An 18,375-nucleotide genomic window follows, 5' to 3' on the forward strand; every position below is an offset into this window, starting at 1 on the left:
AGGGGTGTGGGTTGTGGTTGAGGGTGTTAGGACTGGTGTTGGAGTGGCAGTTTCCGTGAGGGTGTGGGGCTGGGGGGGTGGAGTAGCTGGTGTTAGCTATGTTTATGGCCTTATGGGGGTGGGGGGAGGGGGTGGGGGAAGGGGGGGAATCACCAGTCCTTCAGTTTGGGATGTTTTCCGGTTGCTTCACTTAGTTGTGGTTGTTGTGGTAGTATGGTCGTTCCTCTGTGTCGTGTTGGTTTCGTTGACCCTGCTTCTTGTGTCATATGCTCGGCCGAATAGTTCTGTGTGTGACGGTGTTTGGTTGAACTGGCGTGCGTTGTTTTGGCGTGCGTTGTGTTGCCTTTGTATCTTCTTTTTCTTCCTGTTGTTCTGTACTTTCGTCCAGTTATTTGCTGTCGTTTCGTTGTCTTGGTCTTGGCTGTCGCTTGGTGGGTCATCTTGAAGCCATTCCGGTGGGGTGTTGAGTCCGAGGTTCTTCAGTAGTTGCTGGGCTTCAGTTTTGTTAGTAGCTGTGTACTGTGTTGTCTTGTTTGTTACAATGAGGCGGAAGGGGAAGCCCCATCGGTATCTGATCTCTGCTTCTTGGAGACTTCGGGTGCATGGGCGTAGCATTTTTCTCCGATTCAGGGTGTCCTGGGACAGGTCTTGTAAGGCCAATATGTGGTTGTTTTTGTATTGGAGGTTAGTTGAGGTTTTGAGGTAATTCCATATCTCCTCTTTCTTTTTGTAACGTGCGAAGCGCACGATGATGTCCCTTGGGGGGGCGTCGGGATTCGGCATGGGTTTTAGGGCTCTGTGGGCCCTCTCCAGGTCGTTTGCCTCAAGTTGTAGATTTGGGATAGTGTCCTTCAACCAGTTAACAATTAGTTCTGTTGGACCTCTTTCCTCTGCTCTTTCGGGGAAGTTGCGGAAGCGGATATTGCAGCGTCTACTGCGATCTTCAAGGTCCGCTTGTTTGATTCTCAATTCTTCGTTTTCTGTCTCCAGTTCGACCAGTTTCTTTTTCAAGTGTGCGTTTTCCTCCTGTTGTTGCTCAATTATTTTTTCCTGTATTTGGTTTTTATTCTCTAAGGCTACCATCTTGGAGGTTAGTTCGTCGATAAGTGCCCGTAGGGGGGCTACTGTTTCCTCCAGTTGTTTTGCTAATTGTTTTGTTAGTCTTTTTGTTATTCTCTCTGTTAGTTTTGCTTCCATTTCCCTCGGCTCTGGATTTGTTGTTGGGTGGTCGTCACCTTGAGGGGGTGTTATGGTCTCAGTGCTGTTCGCCATTTCCCTGGCTGGTGTCGTCTCGTTCTCCCTTGTGGCTTTGATTCAAGGTCTGCTTGGTGACCTCTTGAGGTATGGTGTGTTGTGGTTAGAGGTAGTGGTGTTGGTGTTGGTGGTTCCTGATTGCTGTTTGTTGCTGGATTGTTCAGGCGTTATTGGTCGGTGGCGGTTCAGAGCGTCTGGATTAGGCGGTCATTTGTGTCTTGTCTGGGTTGTGCTTAAAAGAATTAAGGCTGGCAGAGTACTGTTTTAGGGCAAATCAGGCGCGGTAGTATAGTGGTCAGGGGTGGGAGGGATGAGGGAGGAAGGGGTTTAGGAGCAAGAAAGAAAAACAGGGGTTGGGGGGTTGGAGAGTAGCTAGGGGGTGGAGGGGAGGGGGGATAGGGGGTGAGAAGGAGGGAGAGGGAGGGAAAGAGGGAGTGAAAAGAAGGAAGGGGGGAGAGAGAGGGAGGAGGTGGAGTAGTCGCACTGATAATATCTTTTGTTGGTGATTTTTGGTTTGGTACGAGGTAGGGTTTGCAGGGGGGTTGTTATTGAAGGGGGTGGGGAGGTATGGGTGTGTAGATTTAGGGGTTAAGGGGAGGGAGTGGGAAACAAACAAACTTAAAATGGGGTACAAGTTGAGGAGTTGGGGCTGGGGCGGAGAACAGTGTATTTAAAGGTATGTGGAGGGGGTAGGGGTGATAGCCGTAGATCAAGTGAGGGGAGGTTTCAGCGGCAGTGGTCCCCTTTTAAAAAGTAAGGTGGTAGGGGTAGGTATGGGGTGGCTTTAAACAATTAAGTAAAATAAAATGGTCAAATCTGCATGGGGGTGAGAAGTGGGGTGGGTGGGTGTGCTAAGGAAGAGCTGAGTAAAGGGGGAGGGTTGGGTACTTGTAACGAAGTGGGGGGTGATGTGATATTAGTGGTGTAAAGGTGTTGCTTTGGGGAGGGGGGAAGAACCAAGGGGAATTAGAGAAGTGAGAACAGAAGGGTAAGGGTGAAAATGGGGGTAGAAGTAGCAGTAGTAGTGATAATAGAGCAGGTAGCAAAAAATTAGCGAAAAAATAGTGGGAAAAAAATATATTTTAAAAAGAGGAAGAATATATTTTTGTTAGTGTATGTATGTGTGTGTGTGTGTATATATATATGTGTGTGTGTGTGTGTGTGTGTGAATATGTTTGAGAAAAAAAAAATTGTACGTGCTAAGAGGGGGGGAAAAATTATGAAAAATATTTTAAAAATACTGAAAGAGGTCTTTTTCAGAGGGCCTCCCTCTGGGCTCCGGCCTGCTTCTGGCTCACTGGACTGTGGTGAGGTGGGCTCAGGCTGGGCCAGGGCTCAACCGCGTGCTCGCTCAAAGGGGGATTAGAGAGATGAAAGTAGAAGGGTAAGGGTGAAGATGGAGGTAGAGGTAACAGTAGTAATGATAACAGAATAGATAACAAAAAAAACAAAAAATAGGCAAACAGGCAAGAGCAGGCTAGCAAGAGTGAATTAAAATAAGATAGAGTAGGGAAGGGTGCAAGGTTTATTGTTCTCCCTTTATAAAGGAGAAATGGAGGTGGAACTGGAAATGAGACAAGGGAAGGGGAAAGAGGAAAAGAAGAAAAGGAAAAAAAAAGGGGGGGAGAGAGAGAAGAGGAGGTTTAAAGAGCGAGGTTGTGGGCAGTGAATGGCTGTATCCTTCCTTAAAAAGGGGGGGAAGAGGGATATATATGAATGATAGTGAAAAAAAAAATTTTAAAAAGAGAAAAAATATGTTTGAAAAAAGAAAAAAAAAAGGAAAAAATATGAGAGAATATGTTGGGGGGGGAAAAAAGGAGTTGGAATTATATATGTTAAAATTGAAGAGGGAAGAAAAAAAAAATTGAAAAAGGAAGTTGTAAAAAATACTTTAAAAATATTTAAAAATGTTTAAAAACATTAATAATAAAAGAGGTCTTTTCCAGTGGGCCTCCCTCCGGGCCTGCTTCTGGCACACTAGGCTAAGGTGGAGTGGGCTCAGGCCGGGCCTAGGCTCGGCCGCGTGTTCGCTCGCGGCCTCGGTTGCGACCCTACCCTTGCCCCTCCGCACCCAGCTTTCGCACCTGAGTCTCCCGACCCCCCGAGTCCTTGGGGGTGGCTGCAGCGGCGGCGGCGGCGGAGCAGGAGCGGTGGGATCGGGCCCGTCCTTCTTTTCGGGGGGTTTCCTTCCCCCTCTTCTCCCTTGCTGGGATGGCGGCGGCAGCTGTTGTTTCAAGGCCGGCCTTCTCCGGATCGCCACGAGGTGAGCGGTCTCAGCTGGGCCTCGTAGCTCCGGCAGGTCGTCGGTCCGGTGGCGTCGGCTTCGGTCCGGCGGGCCCGCGGGGGGCCTCAGCGGCTCCCCGCCTGGTCCGCTGGGAGCCTCTGACACCCGCGCGGCTACCGCGACGCGGAGGGTGATCCCGGACTTCGAGGCCTTGGACTTTTGCCGGCCGCTGGCCGGGCGCCCTCGTCCCTAGCCCGGTGAGGTCGTCGGGGGGCTTCCAGCGGCTCCCCGGTTGGTCCACCGGGCTCTCTCGGCGCCCGCGACACGGCGGCAGCAGTTTCGGCGGCTCCGGTGGTCCGGGGGCTGGTCGGATGGCGCGGACACGTTGCTCGCTCTCAGGAGCTTTGCGAATCCGTGCCGCACGCCATCTTGCCTCCCGGAAGTCATCCGGAACTGGTTACTTAATATTTTCTTCTAATTAGAATCCATCTAACTGAAATAGCATTATTCTTATACATTACAAGTTAGCAGTGTTTTGGAAGAACAGTAGAATAATGCAAATTCAAACTAGCAGTTTGAAGTTCAGAAACTCTAGGAAGCTGTTTCTACTCTTTAACAGGTAGCTATGTAAATCTGTGTATAGGTGTCTTTTTGGTCTGCTCTCATATCAGCAGTCCTGCTACTAATTAGTTATGTTAAGATAAGTGAGAAAACATTAGGTTAGGAAGCAAGTTACAGAAAGCTTCTTCTCTGAAAGAGAGACTAGAAAACCAAGTTAATGGGAATGTACTGCCTTCATTGACTATTGCTGACTTCAGGGATAGAGCACAATAATAATTCAGGGTACACCATAATATATATTATGTTCTATTGTATAAGTCGGAGAGAGGTGTTGGTTTACTTATTGTAACAGTCTGATGAGTACAGAGAGAAGCACCACTAACATATATTGAGAAAGAGTCTGCTGATTGGCCTGTAGCCTTTTCAAGCAGTGATGGAGTTGTGAAACTACCCACAACTGTGGTGTACTGTTCCCAGGATAGATAAAAATGATTGAACGATTTTTTTAAAAAAATTAAATAGTATTTTCTATTAAAACATCAATTCTGGTAAATGCCATCTCTTTTCTAAAAGTGAAAATAACGAAAATGCTGCCACCGGAGTGGGCTGAATCTGTGTGCTTTATTAGATGTTTCAAGTGGACAGTTTATCGGGGAACTATAAAAACCAGATCTTATATATCCATTTGAAAATATTCAGTGATAGACCATTTTTAAAATATCAAAAATTAATATAAATACAAGTTTGGACTACTCTGCAGGTTTTCTAAAAATAGTCTAGTTATCATAAGTAAAATTGCAGTACTCTGGAAAGAACTGTGTTATTTGGACTCATGTCTTTTAAAGGTTTGTCCTCTGTTCTTTTTCCACCTGTGTCTACCCCTTGGGATTTCCTTTCTGTGTGATGCTTCAGATCCTTGATAATACCATCCAGTTCATTTAACCACAACCTATGACCCTTGAGGTTTTTTTACTGAAGCAAAAGGATTAATTCCATCCTTGTATAAAAACTGTAGTGATTTGAGGATTATATTGTCCATTTGAGAGCAGTTCCTTTGTCTCCACTTTTCCGCATTTGGTTACACAGACCAATGAAATTGTTGGTCACTTACCCAGGAGTAAAAAAACCTACTCTGGGTTTATTCTTGGGAATTACATTGCAACAAAGAACAAAGCTAACATAGAAGGGAGCTTTTCTCTATTAGATACAGATTGTTGAAATTTAACAGCAGTAGGTTATGTTTCTACCAGTGCAATTTGTATGAGATAAATGGCAAGGATTATAGTTTTGAGGTTTCAGCTGCCTTTTTGGTGACTTTTTCAGTGTCTCAGTGGTGTTGTTTGAAGTTTGTTTATAAAATTGTGTTGTTGATTGTGGTTGGTGGCCTTTCTGGGTAATAGAGTTAATCTTTATACAGTATTGGTTATGCTATTTTTACTTAAAGTTGCACTGTTGGGTGGATTTTAGCATTGTTTAATTATATATTTTGATGATTTCAATTCTTTTAAAAGTGTTTTATGGGAGTTATTCAACTAGATATATAGCATTTAAATTTTTTAGTAATGCCCATGCCACTCAAAATGCACGAGGCACTTTTTTCAGTGCACCTTGTAGGCGTCTGTCTGTGTTGCTTTGGTGTTAACACCTCCCTCCTTATTATTTTTAAATGATCTGATTTTAAAAGCAAATTGGAATTTAATTCAAACATATTGAAGACTACACTTAAATGCTTTTGAAACTGAATCATCACTCCTTTTTTCCATTGAAGAAAGTATCTTACCTTAGGCAAAGTGTCATAACTAAATGCAATGCAGAAGATGGGTCTGGTTCACACATCACACGCAACCATGGTTTGGCGTAATGTACAAGAGCAGGAATGACTGGCGGTGAACCTTGGGTTCACCAACCCTCTGGTCTTCTATTCCTTGTTTGTTTTAAGCTTAACATAGTTAATAATAACAATAATTTATTGGTCCAGATGACATGACAAGCCACAGATGAGCAAAAACAGAGCTTCAAAAATTCTTCTGGCCATGTGGGTAGACAATGGGATGCAGACCATACAAACTGGATGCTTACTATTGCTTGTGTTGTGTCACATTAAAACATTCAGTGTGGTATGGGTAAGTGAATGCAGCCATGGTAGTAGTGTGAGCTTTTTACTATACATGGCACAAGGGTTTCAGACAGGAGTCTTTCCTGGAAGATGCTGGGGACTGAAGCAGTGACCTTCTGCATGCAAACCATTTGCTCTACCTCAGCCTGTGATATTTTGCTAGAACATTGTCACTCCCTGGTGTAGTTTAACCCCTTTTCATTGAACACAGAATTGTTCTAGCACTGTTCAGTGCTTAGCTGCAGTTAATGAGCTAGCATGACAGACACACCACTCTCCCTTTCCCACACATATAAAATAATGAGCGGCATAGGTCCTCTATGCAGAGCAATATACACAACAACAATAATAAAGCTGTAGACACACTTGAAGGACTTATTGGAATTGTTCCAAATTGTCTTAGGAAAATCTTCTCTCCTGCCACCCAGAACAAAATTGGAACTGTTTTCATATTAGATTTGACTCACTGTCTAAACACAGTTCTACAAAGTTCTATCACTGCTAGCGGTGCAACAATAAAATGGCTAGCACACTTGCAAAGCTAAGCAGGGTCCAATATGGTTTCAAATTGGATGGAGGACAACTTGGGATTCCTGCATTGCAGGGGGTTGATGATCCTTGGGTTCCCTTCCAATTTTACAATTCTGTGATTTGATCTGCATATTTCAAGGCTTCCGGTTCCACTCTGCCTTAATGGAGGGGGACCCCATGACAGCGGAAGATCACTGGCGAAGGAAAAACAAGGATGATTGAGGGTAATTATCCTTGAAAATTCCCCCCAGGGACAGAGGAGAATGGGGTTCACTCACAGTTCATCTCGGTACTTGGCTCTCACTCTGACATGGAATGCAGGGGGCAGGGAGGCACTGTGTGCAGATGCACTTTGCCTGCCGAAAACCCTCCAACACCACCATTAAGAAGCAGAGGTTCTCCTGTTAATTAAAGCTTAATTGGACTAAAGTACAGGTGGGTGCTAGAAGAGATGAGATCACAAACTGCGGAACAAAACCAACTGCGAAGACTTTAAGTTCTGAACTTGAATAAGACTTCATTCGTTGCAAAAGACATGGAGGGGGGGAGCCTACGGTTTCTTTATTTTCTCTACATTTATGATTTGGCAACCCTCCTCCGAGTGTTCAAATTACATTTGTACACATGAGGATGGAAGAAATTGAATTATAGATACGGAATATAGCATTAAATGGAACTGTGTGTGTAAGGAAAAGGAGAGGAAAACACTATTTTGCAAAAGGTTTACAGTAGAAACTTAGTACTGACTCTTCCCCATCCTTTATTATTTATGGAGTGAACTGAATAACACTAAGAGGACTTGAAATTCCATTTAATTGGTAGTGTAATTGCTTATATATCTTCAGCTGGAAGGAAAGATGAAAGGAGTCTGTGAACTTGCCAAGGAACTGATAGGGTTCATTACTGAGTGATCTACAGTTTGACAGACTGCTCTTCTTCCTAGGCTGAGGGGGAAATTGGGGCAAAGTGACTTTTGCAGCTGCTGTTAAAGTTGCAAAACAATGAAGCACAGGACAGAGCAATGGAGAAATTTCTGGAACAACAATGGGATATCAGCTCCACCCAAGGCATGATGGATAACAGCAACAACCAGGGGAAAGAAAGACATAACATCTTACAAGGACAGGAAGAAACACCACGAACAGAATAATTGCCACATACAGGAAGAACAAGGATTGAGTTTGAGTTCCTCACTTGTAGTTTTATAAATCATTTAATATGTCAACACAAATAGAAGTTATTAATATTGCAGTTGTTGTATAAGGGATTATTAGTATGACTGGAATGTAATGGAAATTAATAAGATTTTGGAATGCAGAAATAAAGCAAATAATCAAGCCATCAGTTCTAGCATCCAGGAGGCGACTTTATCTAAATTGTATAATTTGATATTTGAACGATTGGTATTAATAATTGTATTATAAATTGGTATTGTTATAATGAGACTATTATTGGATTGTAATTGAAAACTAATACAGATTATTTTTTTTAATCTGCATATTTCAAAACGATCATTTTTGAAAACAAATGAATCTAAAGGGACATTGCCATATTATAGGGATCTATTGTCTAAATAAGTTTACCTTTTCTTTTCTTATTATATTGATCGATATACCAGTTAAGACCATAAAATTATGCACTCATTCTGCTTGGGGAAACCTAACAGACAGCAAAAAAAAGAGTAGTTTTCACCAGAAAATACCAACATATGCACTTTGAAGAAACTAGTAGATGCCAATTGCACTGAAAGGTACATAAAATAACAGATGGGTTATCTAAAGATGAGTAAAGTATTGGTCACCAGGAGGGCGCAATGGGTCTCTTATGATAGTCAATTTTAATAGTAGGCTAGTTCAAAAACAATGTTTCCAGCATAGTTCAAGGAGAGATGTCACCATTTATTTGATTTTAATGTATTTTTAATCTCCTGTTGGAAGCCGGCCAGAGTGGCTGGGGAAACCCAGATGGGCAGGGTATGAGTAAATAATAATAATAATAATAATAATAATAATAATAATAATAATGATGATGTATATGTAGGAAATTATTGTGAGCTTCCTGACTGACAAAATGCAATACCTCATGATTTTTTGTAATAGAACAGTAGGTTTCAGAAATGTATTCCAGGGAACCCTAGGATTCCTTAGAAGTTTGATAAGAAGGTGGACAAACTTTTTGGAGTGGCAGCTACCTCACAGTTATCAACCTTCCCTGGTGATGTGTTGCTGCAGAAGTGTTGGATGTTCTTTAAACTTCCCTCTCAATTTGCACTGGTCTCACCGGTGCTGTCTGTACTGTGCCCTAAATTGTAGGTGTGTAGCAGAAATCTTGGCAGCACCTTAGGTTTCTGTGGCACACATTCTCATCAGGTTTCTGCATACAGAGCTAATTTTGAGTGCAGTTTGATATTTCCACAAACATATGCAAAGAAAATAGCTATTCTGCATGTGGATTCCTATTTCACGTAACTAGCTGTGCTCATTGCTTTGTGTATTGCTTGCATATTTGCATACAGAGCTGTACAAGTGACCTTTGAAACATGACACCCAACTGTTGGACAGAATTGGCCAAATACTTTTAGACTGCATATCCTTAATTGCTATTATTTTTATTACTAGCTTGAAGTGTTAGGCACTTAACAGACTCTTCTAACCACTTACTGCAACTTCCATGTTCTTTACTTTCTTGAATAGTAAGACATACTAGGTTTCTTTCTGAAGGAAGTTATTGAAGTCTCAGTATGTGACTATAGTGACAAATATATAGGTAGCAAAGAACAAGCAGCCACACACATAGTGCTGGCTTTAAAGTAGTGATAGCATTCATCTACCCTTTCCCTCCCACATAAAGATCACATAGCCAAGAAGCTTGCTTCTTACCAACCAGTAGCAGGAAGATTTTTTCCTGTGTGCAGGGTTCCCTCCCACCTTAATACACAAGAGCATAAACTCATGGGGGAAGGGAGTGAGACTGTTCCATTGAGAACCTTTGTGTTGCATTGCAACTGCATTTATAAGAGAGGGGAAAGCAGAGGAAGAAATGAGCTGGAATGAGCCACAGGAGAAGCGAGACATCTGGGGCCATCATTTTTAGAGATGCTGAGCTTGCACAAGCAGTTCATAGTACTGATGCTCAACACATGAGGGGGGGGGGGAAGAATCATTGAAGGAAACATTTTCAGGCATTAGGGATTGCAGTCTCCTGCTATACATGCTGTTGGCTTTGAGTCTAGGACGTTGTGAACTAGTATGTGTGGAGCAAAAATACTGAAATCGGTTTCCATGTTTGTTTTCTGTGGCTGTCACAAAAAAGCCATTTCCTGTTGCAGTGCCTCTGTGATTTGTGCCATGAGGGGCAGCCTGTGCCAATGTGCGAATGCTACACTTTGGACCATAGGATGCAGTACAGAATCTAAATATCATTCTGCACAGCAGGCATCACCAAAACAGATAGCTTTCAGTTGTGGCTAATGTGTAATATGTGAATGAGCATCAAGTGTAATCAATATGTGATGTTGCCACATGGCTGCCCTACCTAGTGGTTCTATATTTAGTGCTTTCCTGGTGCTTCCAAGCCTCATGTTGACAGGTATGTGCTGGAGGGCAGGGGCTGGGAATATTGGCAGCTTCCATTTCAATACCAAATGGTGTAAACTGCTTAAATTTCACCTGTGGAAATTGTAGCTGTACTTACTTACCACAGTGTGGTTTAGTGGTTAAGAGCGGTAGACTCGTAATCTGGGGAACTTGGTTCGCGTCTCCGCTCCTCCACATGCAGCTGCTGGGTGACCTTGGGGTAGTCACACTTCTCTGGAGTCTCTCAGCCCCACTCACCTCACAGAGTGGTTTTTTTTCTTCAAATAATATTTATTGATTTTCAAACATTACAAATTACAAAAATTCACAAAAACAAAAATAAACAAGAATAAAAACATTAGAAAGAAAAACATATCAATTCTAACATTTTAATTAACATTGTAGACTTCCTCGATTCCCCTCGCACTGGGTCCATTTTTAACTCCAAATTCTCACAGAGTGTTTGTTGTGGGGGAGGAAGGGAAAGGAGAATGCTAGCCGCTTTGAGACTCCTTAGGGTAGTGATAAAGCGGGATATCAAATCCAAACTCTTCTTCTTGTTGTTGTTCATTATATATGCTTAGCAGTATAAGGCCTGTTTCATGGGTTATTCAATAGATTTGGGTTATAATTCTAAACACAGTCAGGAGTAAGCCCCATTAAACACAATGGGTTTTATTTCTGAGTAGGATTGCTCTGTACATTTTTTTTAAGGAGAAACAAATAGAAATAAGGCAGAAAAGGGCTAAACAAAAACTACCCATCCATCTATTTATCTCAATTTCAAAACCCATTTCCATTATTTGAGTTTGGGGGTGGGAGAGGTCGCTCCTGAAATGCTAGAAAAGTTCCTTTTGAAATTGGTGTTTGAGGTGCTGCAGTGGAATTGTGCCTCATTGCATGCTGTGTGCATGTCTCCTGATTTGCTCTTTTGGTACATGTGGATTTGCTTATGCTTACGACAGGTAGTGATATAACCTCATCATGTGTCAGGAGGCGATGCCACAATGCTTCCAGTATAGAACTTTATTGGTTACATAATAACACATAATGTTATTAATAGAAGTCATTGCTAGTCACAGCGACATTGGAGGCAGCAGCGGGGGCAACGGCTCGTCACTGCTGAGCAAAATTGTCAACTCCTTGCCATTTGAGGAATTTCCTTTAAACAAAGGACTTTCTCAAAAAGAACTCTTGAAAATACCTGTGATAGGCCTACTGCAATATTGATGAGGAAGACCACTAAATTCTGAGCAGTACTAGGTAGAATGGGAATAGTTGCAATTAATGAAACCGAAAGATGGCAAATTGGCACCACTAGGTGAAGCACACGGTATGATGACACAACATATCATTTCCGATGTAGTAGCTCCCCAATTATAGATTATCCTTGCCCTGCCTTCTGGGGTGAAACTGATACCCACATTATTTATTTTTCAGAGGCAGTGGAACATACCTCTTTCCACTGTCTTTTACAGGGGTTTGATACAATTTAGCTGGCTGGAGGTTAATGGATAGTCTGCCTGCCCTTTTAAGAAGATAGCACAATGTTTTACTTGTTGTTGTTATTTTACGTTGTCTCTCTCTGGGATCGTGAAATAGAAATGGGAATGAATGAGTAAAAATGAATAGAAAATACTCCCATGTAATAGCCAGTTGTGCATTCCTTCTAAAGATTTCCGAGAATCAGATTTTAGCCACTTTAAAACAGAATATTGAAAAGGCCGATAGCTTCCTGTTTTAGAAAATTTACCTGTTAGTGATTAGGACTGGGTTTAAATAGATTTCATTTGCTCCCGGATGTGTCTGCTACTGGACCCTGTCTGCCTTCCAAGCATTAGTCCAAATCTGGTGTTAAAGCAGTCATACATTTGTATATGTAATTACTATTGTTCATGATGTTTGCTGATAATGCTTATTGCAGTACTTGAGCCTCAAACTCCTGACCTATCTTTATTTGGCCCAACCCTCAGTGATGCATGACTGGAAAATGGATAGGGGAGAAGGCAATATTTATCTGGTGACAGTTCTTCTGCCTTCTGTGGTGCCACCCGGTAGAGAGCCTCAGCCTGTGGGTGCATTTTGGAGATACAGGGGGCTGCTACTGGAAGGGAGAACTGAAAGGCTCCTGTACATGAGCTGAACACTGCCTGTGGTGCTCTGAAGCCAGCACATAGATTTCCACCCCCCTCCCCAAGTCAAGTCATGCAGAGAATAGAACACAGTTCATATTTAACTCACCAGGGAGATGCTGTAAGGATGTTAACTCTTGAAGCTCTGAGAGAAAGATTTTCTCAGATACTCAGAGGCAAATAATCAGTGGCTAAACTTCTGCTAGTGACTGATGAAAATTAATGTTGGTGTGATAGCTAGAGCATATAAGAAATGTGAAAACAGTAATCGCTGCATGATTGTTATGTGGAGAGTTTCTTGGTGTATTATGGGGCATATTAACAGAATTTAAAATTGCCGAATTATGAGGTGTTGTTACCAGTGCCATTCTTATATGATAGTACAGTGATGAGAAAATTTGTTGATGGGTAGTTTCAAAGTCACATTTTATATGCTGTTCTTATGTAAAAGCTTGTGGAAATGAGTATATGAAGTATATAAGATTATCTTGCCATCTAGTGGTTACTGTATTCCCTGCATTTTCACTTAACGGTTGTAAGGTATTGGGATTGAAGTGTGGTTTATCTAGTTTATAGTCGTAGTGTATGTAAGATACAAATACATGTTAAGGAAAGATTTCAAAACACCATAAAGACAATGCGAGATTTTCCATTTTTCTATGGCATATTGAGTACAGTAAGTTACAATAGGCCTATTGCCACATTATTGTCGTTGATAAAAATTACTAAATGCAAGACTTATTACCAGTTCAATTTTCTTTCTGATTAAAATGGGTTGAATAGAATATATTAATAAAATAATCTTAAATATTAATGAGTAGCTTTAAAATGATTAGCTTTTCTTTAGATTCTAGTCTACAAAGGATCTTGAAGTTGCATGTATTGTAAGTTACCTTGTGCTATTGATGTTAATAGCTTTCGCAACTTACATATAGAGTGGAATTATTTCAGAAAAGATATATTTGTCTATCTCGAATGCTGTCCTCTTCAGGGTCAGCGAAGTATATATTCCTGGTATTTTCTATGTGGTTCACGCAGAGACCCTCACATCCGCATTTGTCTCAGTGACCAGAGTTCTTTCCTTCAACTCCATACCTGGGAAGTTCTGGAAAGCTTGTGAAGTGTCCTGAAGTTATGGAATCCAAATGTTACAGGAGACAAACTACGGGTAACATTAAACAGTTTCCAAATGCTGCTGTTCCCATTTGCTGGGGTTTATTGAATATTTTTTAAAACAAAACAAAACAAATGAAGCAATCCTTTTTCTCATCTGGAAAGACACTTGTTTCCGCTTTGCATTAATCAGCATATGTCTGAAAAAAAAAATCAGTGATATGAATACCAGGTGTTGTGTTCTGCCCTGTGGAGAATGGGAAGGTGGTGTTTGAACCATTATGAGTAAAATTATATGGAGATGAAGAGATGCTGTTATACTTTTTAGACAGGGAGATGACATAAGATCATATTAAGAAGTTCACAAATTATTTGTATGGTATGTGTTAAAGCATGATTTTGTCAAGATTATTGTGCCTGAGGCAGACAAATTATACAAGTGCTTTGTAACTTGATTCACAAGTCTTAGGAGACTTTTGGGTTTTGCATTTGTTTGCTGTATGAGTTAGTGTGAGAAGACCTGAAATTCATAAAAAACCACGTTGGGAATATTTTGGGAAGAAGTACTTCTGAATAGTCTTGCTGTAAGAAAGAGTTGTCTCTATTTTCATCTAAATATATATTGTGGCAGAGCTGGATTCCTTTAAAGTGAGCTATGTATATGGACAGTAGTGGATTTCCAGACCTTTCATGGCCAGCAAAGGCATATTGGAGAAAAACTGCATAGTAATTGTAGGATAGTTCAATTCATAGTGAATCCATCCATGTTTGGCACTTTCTCTTTTAGGTTTACTACCCCTTAGGAAACACAAACTAATAAATTCCTAGATTGTTTTATTCATTCATCCTGCTGTGTTCCAAAGTTAACAGTACATAATAATATAGGCCAACACTCTAATGAGCCATTTATTAGTTCCCCGCTGTACATGAACTTGTTAAAATGCATAACAGATTATTATGTGCCGCTGGAACCACAGCCACTTTCCTATTTCACACTTTCCTTCACACTTCACCTTCGAAGGTGCACTCTTCCATTGTCTCCAAGACAGATGGATGCCAACTAATAATTTACCATGATGTGCAAACAAGCTCACTGTCTATTAGAGGTGCATTTTAATGAAGCACATGTGTGCAGATATAAACTAAGCCACATTTCTGAGTAACACAAAAATAGCTCTAGTGTTAGTGGATGCCCCCACTGGTGTCAGTGTTGGGGGCAAACCCACGTGCACAAATGGTGGTCCTTCTGTGGCTTGTGGAAAATTCAAGCAGATCAGTTCTACTTCACTTATCAGTATCATTGAATAAAGTAAAGACTTGTAGTGATGACAGGCTGATTTTCTGAAGCTTATAGAGGATAAGTGGTGGTAGTAGTGCTTAAATTGGCCTTAACATGCTGTTGTATTCTCCATTGTTTCGCTTAGAAAGTTCTTTAGCGAATGTAGTTGCATCAAACAATTCTAGCCTGTTTCTATGTGCTTTCAAAACAGGTAATTATTTAAATTGGGCAAATGTATATAATATAATTTCCTGTTTAAATATGTTTTTGTGGATTTGCATTGTATTCTTGTTGGATATTTCCTAGTAAAAGAATCCTATTATGATACATAAGCTATTAATTTAAGCATCAATATATAAATGCAGCCTCTTATGTACAATTTCCTTTTAAGGTGTTAGTAACAAGAACCTCAGGATTTCAGTTTTCTAGTTTCAGAATTTAGGAACATAAACATATTCTGATGCTAGCTTTGTCATGGAAGTGGTCCTGCTGGTTATGGGATTACTCATGGACTTTCTTTTTTGCAATCGCTAGTGTAACTTGTGTTGTTATAATATATTGTACTTTTTCAACATAGGCTAGCCAGTTCACAAACACTCAAGAGACATCTGGTGTAAAAGGACAGAATACATCGATTTCATGGGAAAAAATTCAGAAAATTTAAAAACATGTTTATATAATGTACCTAATCCAGAGTCATCTTGCATAAGCAGTGGTTCGCTCCTTGATGTGAACACTGTGTGCTCCTTCCAGAATGTTCATGTGACATTCTTATTAGCAGGAAGGTCCGTTGCCACAGGAGTTCTCTACAGTGGTACCTCGACTTACGAAAGACTCGACAACCGAATTTTTCCTTACAAATGGGGTAATAGCCGCGCGCTTACGAATGTCTCGACATCTGAAAAAAAAAAACCTGCGGCGGTTTTAGATAGGGATTTTTCGACTTATGAAGTTTTAGATAGGGTTGCTTCGACTTATGAATTTTTCCATTTCCAATGCATTCCTATGGGAAATCGCGTTTCCAATGGCATTTTTCGACTTACGAATTTTTCGACTTATGAAGGTGCCTTCGGAACGGATTAAATTCGTAAGTCGAGGCACCACTGTATGCTCTTTTGTACACACTAACATTTCATATTAGTTTTTTATCCCCAGTTTAATAGGTTAATCATTCATATTTGGACAACATTACTGTTGTATTTAGGAAGGAGAAAAATAATCATTACCTTAACAATAACAATTTAAATAGATTTATTCAACTGAAACAATAACATTACAGCATATGTTATTTGCTTAAACAAACATCCATGTTTGTTAACTAATTTGGCTAAACAAAACCAAAATATATATATTTTAAGAAACTTATAGACTGTCAGCCCAGCCTACACATGAAAAACTTTAATACTGTCCACTCCAAACAATCAGAAAAATATTGTTTCTATTCTATTCACTGAACTTCTTGAAACTTAGCACTGAAGGGGTTCTTTCTGTATTCATAGGTTTGTAGAACAATAGGATTAAGGTCTTTTTCTCAACTCTGTTCATGTTATAACGTTTTTGCTGTGAAGAAGAGGCATGTGATCTCTGTTGAGTCAAATTCAGTTTTGAGAACTGCAAAAGTAAACCAAGCATCTGTGATAATATCTTGTAGGCAGAGAAACTGCCCAATAATCTTACAAAAACCTCTGGAAGAGCATGACATTGTGAATGGATTAATGGCATTTATTTACCCCAAAAATTAAACATATACAACCTTATTCTACATAATTAAAAAACTAATCTTTATTTCATGATGGAATAACCTTTGGATGATAATATATTTTCCTGAAAAAGCATTCTATTTTAAAAAATCAGATTTAAATAAAAAAATCGATTTAAATAAAAAAATACGATTTTTTTTTAAAAAAAAATCATTGATTTTTATCCACCCTGCTCAGTACTATTCAGAGCACAAATGAATGTGTGATGCAATTGAAGTCCTGTCAGTGTGGTTGTGACCTGCACACTTATAGGTATCTCTTGCATTGTTTGATCTCTTGGCTTTGATTTAAACCTTTTCCTCCTCACTGTTCCTAGCCACTGCAATTTACTACAGCATTTTTCTCTACCTTCTGTTACTAAGATACCCAAGGAAGCTATCACAATTTACTATTTTACCATCATCATAACGTAGTAAAAAAAATGCTTTTTTAGTAATTAGACATAATTTATTTTTACTTATTTCTTATTACCCCTGCTTTAGCGGCAACAATAACGAAGAAGATAACATCACACTGTCAGTGTCTGCAATATCTAATATCAATATTATTTTTGGAATCACGTTTTCACAGTTTCCACACCAAAGAAGATATTCTCCTCTCCTGTAGTAGAGTTCGCAGAATTGTTAAAGCAAATTTGCATCCTATAATAAAATCTTGGAAATAATTTTTCGTGGCACGCTGCTGCAGCCATGTGTTTTGAAGTAGAGTGTCATAAGTAAAACTGATTTCTTATTGTTAATGAGTGAGCTAAAAGCCCATATATGTTATACTAGAATACTTTCAATCCCTGCTGTAGAGTTAGTGCTATCAGAGTAGTACAAACCTTACAGATTGAGTGCTCAACCTGCTTTTTCTCACATCTGGCCAGCACTGATGAGATGTAGTCCTTACCCTTCTACTTCCTTTCCTTTACGCTATTCTGTCATGGAAAATGTACAAGTATTTTCCCCACACAAATAGCTCAGTCAGTAGAGCATGAGATTGTTAATCTCAGGGGCATGGTTTGAGCCCCACATTAGGTTAAAGATTCCTGCATTGGAGGGGGTTGGACTAGATGACCCTGGTGGTCCCTTCCAACTCTACAATCCTAGGATTCATTTGTGTGGAGCTGTGCGTCTTGACTTCTGTCCTCCTTCTTTGCTCACAGTTTTCAGAGTCCCGGTGTAGGCAGCTTGATTACTTTTGTGACATTTGTAACTTCCTGCTGCCTGCTGTTGTTTTACTAATCTTGGATTTGTATGTCAGCCTCCCAAAGCTCTGTTGCTTCTGCCAAAACACTACCTGAAAGTCAGTTTTTAAATATAGGAAACTGTTTTCTGTTTTCTATAGGTTCTGGTCCTAAATGTGTTGTGTTGTGTTGTGTTGTGTGTCTGTGGTAGAATAACATTGTGTTTTGCAACGAGACCTCATATAGATGTTAGTTCATCCCATGGAATATTTGAGTAAAATAAAAATAAAAATGAGGTTGGTACAGTTGCAGTTCTTTTTGGATTGCTTTTTTTTGCAGGGCTAACATTTGAACTTCAAAATGAAGCTAATAGTTTTTTTTTATATATAAAACTTTTATTTTATTTATTATGCACAGTATGGCAAATTGGTTTAAATCCTTCGCTGTATTAATTTAGTTAAGGGTAATTTACAGGTACCTAAACTAACAAAACAAGTGTTCAAATTAAAATAATAATAATCTTCCTCCCCATCCCACATCTTATTGACATTTCAATATATTTCACATGCTTGGATTAAACTTTTTTTTCTCTGTTATGAAGCACATACAGTAGATTTGATAAGTAAACAAAAGTTTTTGCCTTCAGCCAGTGAAATTCTATA

General features: G+C 40.0%; 1 protein-coding gene across 3 annotated transcripts in view; it reads left to right on the plus strand.

The window, feature by feature from the left end:
- SSBP2 (single stranded DNA binding protein 2) overlaps positions 1–18,375 on the plus strand; it is a 121,303-nt gene that overhangs the window by 76,851 nt on the left and 26,077 nt on the right. The gene's annotated exons all lie outside the window — the stretch shown is intronic.

The sequence above is a fragment of the Zootoca vivipara genome, chromosome 11, assembly GCF_963506605.1.
Source record: "Zootoca vivipara chromosome 11, rZooViv1.1, whole genome shotgun sequence".
In the NCBI taxonomy this organism is placed as follows: Eukaryota; Metazoa; Chordata; class Lepidosauria; order Squamata; family Lacertidae; genus Zootoca; species Zootoca vivipara.